The 3,337-nt window shown below is 34.8% G+C and overlaps 1 long non-coding RNA gene across 2 annotated transcripts; it reads right to left on the bottom strand.

Annotated features, from left to right (window-relative positions):
* Positions 1–344: 344 nt before the first annotated feature.
* Positions 345–2,954, bottom strand: LOC110895848. Of its 2 annotated transcripts, none has more exons than XR_002567412.2 (4): positions 2,433–2,954; positions 1,448–1,522; positions 735–920; positions 345–649 (listed from the first exon to the last, which is right to left on the bottom strand). It is a non-coding gene; the product is annotated as an uncharacterized LOC110895848 (long non-coding RNA). The 2 variants fall into 2 exon arrangements; XR_002567411.2 differs by having other exon boundaries at positions 345–646; positions 2,433–2,951.
* Between the last annotated feature and the right edge of the window lie 383 nt (positions 2,955–3,337).

Consider the following 3,337-nt stretch of genomic DNA (forward strand, 5'->3'; position numbering starts at 1 on the left):
GAGTTGTTAAACTTCAACATTTTTTTTTCACCGGTTAACCCCACAGACACAATGTGCGGCTTTCCATTTACTAGCATATATTGAAAAAGAAACATTGAGGAACAACAAGCTTATTATTATTATTATTTTTCTTTTAGTTATTGTTTTTACCCAGTATTGTACTATATATAACTAGCTTAGTTACCCGTGTGATACACGGGCTAAACTAATATGTTATGTAAATAGACGTTTTGGATAAAACTACATGAAACATTGATTTAAAGAAATACAAAATTGTAATTAGAATTAATACCTACAAAAGTGAAAATGTAATAATTAATAACCATTATACGAAAAGAAAAATCAAAGGTGGCGAATCATTTGTTTATCTATAAATGCTTCTCATGGATGAAATTACCTTCTTTTTTTACATGGAATGTTACAATAGCCCTACTCCTAAATTACGTATAATAAATCCTAATCTACCTCATATCAAGATTTGAAAACCAAAGCTGGAGTGGCGGTTGAGATTACATTCAAACGGGCCTTCAAATAGCTTATGAGGATATTGTTTTATATAAATATTAATCAACAGGTCCTTCAAATGCAACATATTGCAAGTGCTGGTTGTTCCTTTCTTCCAAACTCCCCAAATTGCAGCCATAAGCTACTAAATCGAAATAAATGGTATTGGTGAGACCAAATAAAGAAATAACATGATTAAAAAAAACAATAAAAAAACTTAAGTTGCATACTTTGGTATGCTACCAGGAAACCTCAGGTGTAGTGTAAAACAAATATGCCCAACATCAATCCCTAACTCAAGTATTTGTTGTAGAAACACCACACTTTAATCACTTGCCACTATACTTAACCTTAGGTGAGAGTCATTTGCCTTTAGTTTGAGGACATCCAAATGAGGACCTTTTCATTCACGAACACTGCAAGTAAACAATATTACAACATTTGACATCATTGCTTACTTAAAAGTATATTTGTTTATTACGTAAGAATATAGAAAAAGTGGGCACTCATTAATAAAAAATGTTGTTATTTATACTCTTATGAAAAAAAGAAAGAAACAAATGAATAGATGTAAGAGAGAAAAAAGGTGAGTTCGTCACCGGCTAAAAAAATTTTAGTTATCCTCTTCGCTCTTCACTTCAATAAATGACGCATGCTAAATACTTCGATGGCGGCTTTGCCGGAAAAGTTTTCCGACGAGTAACTTCGATCCTCTCTTCGCTTTGAGATCGGTCACGGTCTATCACGTAAACCAACCTACCAGAACCGGGGAGGACCGAAACCGAATAGGGCATAGGTGGTCCAATTTTCGGTCTTAGTATTCTGTATTTTCAGGTTTCTGCCGGTTGGGTCGGTTAATGCTAGATGATCAGTTCTAATCCTAGTCATCCTTTATCATTTATCAACTAATCAAAGAATATATTAAAAAGGGAATCAACTTTACCTGTGAAACAAAGTTGCTAACAACACGCCCATCATCCAAACACATCCTAGGACCATAAATACGCGCAATTTGAAGCTGCAATAAAGCCATAGTTGTCAAATTTCATGTTGCCACAATGGTGCAATAAGTTGTTTGCAATGTTCATATCATAAGGGACGATATAAACAGAAATCGATAAAAAAAAAGGGGAATTGGCCTGTAATAATTCCATCTAGACCTTATTGGCCATTAATAATCCAACCTCAGAATATTCCCCCCACCAGTCCCACCTTTCACCTATTTTTCCTACAATGGTCTCCCGTTAAAAAAACTTAACGGAGTTAAGCTTTTTTCCAAATTACAAACAGATTTTCTAGGTCTTTTGATCAGAACGATGATACGAGTCCATTGATGTAAAACTTACTTCGAAATGGTGCTCCAAGTGACTTGATTTTGGTTAATTGGAAATTTAAACACCTGAATTGAAGCGCCGTTTTCATCGTTTGGAGCACCGTTTCGAGGCAAGTTTTACATCAATGGACTCGTATCGTCGTTCTAATCAATAGCCCTGAAAAATATGTTTGTAATTTGGAAAAAAGCTTAACTCCGTTAAGTTTTTTTAACGGGGGACCATTGTAGGAAAAATAGGTGAAAGGTGGGACTGGTGGGAGGAATATTCTGAGGTGGGATTATTAATGGCCAATAAAGTCTAGGTGGGATTATTACATGCCAATTTCCCAAAAAAAAATACATCTTTATAAGCCGCAAATTCTGAGTTCCAAGTCTCTTTAAAGACGTCAATGCGTCATGATGTGATTTTATCCTTATACGTCATTGTTAATCTGGATTTCTTTCACAACATTATGTAAACATACACTATGTTGGTTCTTTATTCAATCTCAGACACCCTTACTATGAACCTTACAAATTTTCATTTTTCCAATGCAGAAAAGACTCACAATTAAGATAGGTTATTGAAAGAAATTGGGCTAAAATGAGGACTAACCATATCAGATGCCTTCTTGGTTCATACTGATTAGCAACCAAGTAGTCACCGACGATCGAAAGGAATGCTACAACGGTTTCTAAACTATTTGCACCTACTTAATCCTTTACTTTGACATCTATTTCTCAACTCCAGAAATTATTCCTTTACGTTGGCCGATTTGGGGCTTAGTCACAGATCGCCCAGATTTGGGCTAAAATCCTCCAATATATCATCGGCCCCCAAACAAAACACAATATACAAAACCAAACATCATTCGAACAATCGTGTGTTGTGTTTCACGGAAACGATGAGATGTATAGTACTTACGATACGACTTAGTTTGATTTGTAGCACCTGCGTTCATCTTCTCATCATAATTAGAATTCCGGCAAATCGGTGAGGTTACCGTTAGCAATAACACCTTTTACGTTCATCTTCTCATCCTACTTAGTACGTCCGTGTGAATTTGTTTCAGGGATCGAGACGAAAAGAATTGGGTGGAGAAAGGAGGGTGATATTGAAAGAAAAACCCTAATATCTCTTTGAAAGACACGTGTTAAGTTTTTGGGGTTGTGGAAAAATTCAAAGAAGAGTCAGTAGCAAGCCACGTGTACTTATTTTCATTTAGAAGTATAGAGATATACGTTTTTAACTGGTTTGATTTTTTCTTTTTTACTTTTTTCTAAAAGGATATTTTCAATTTTTACTCCTTGTGATGCTTGAACCAATGACCTTTCCAATTTAGGGTTTAATTTTTACTAAATTTGGTTTTCTCCTATAACTTACATTCGTTAACTTTAAAAAAAAAAGAGTAAATATGCAGTTGTGTTTGATTTCTTTTCTCGACGTTTCGGTATAACTTTTTTTGAAAAGTGGGTTTGTTCGAAATAGTCTTTTTTTGGTATTGTAGCCTATATATCTAG

This window comes from Helianthus annuus, chromosome 8 (assembly GCF_002127325.2).
Source record: "Helianthus annuus cultivar XRQ/B chromosome 8, HanXRQr2.0-SUNRISE, whole genome shotgun sequence".
In the NCBI taxonomy this organism is placed as follows: Eukaryota; Viridiplantae; Streptophyta; class Magnoliopsida; order Asterales; family Asteraceae; genus Helianthus; species Helianthus annuus.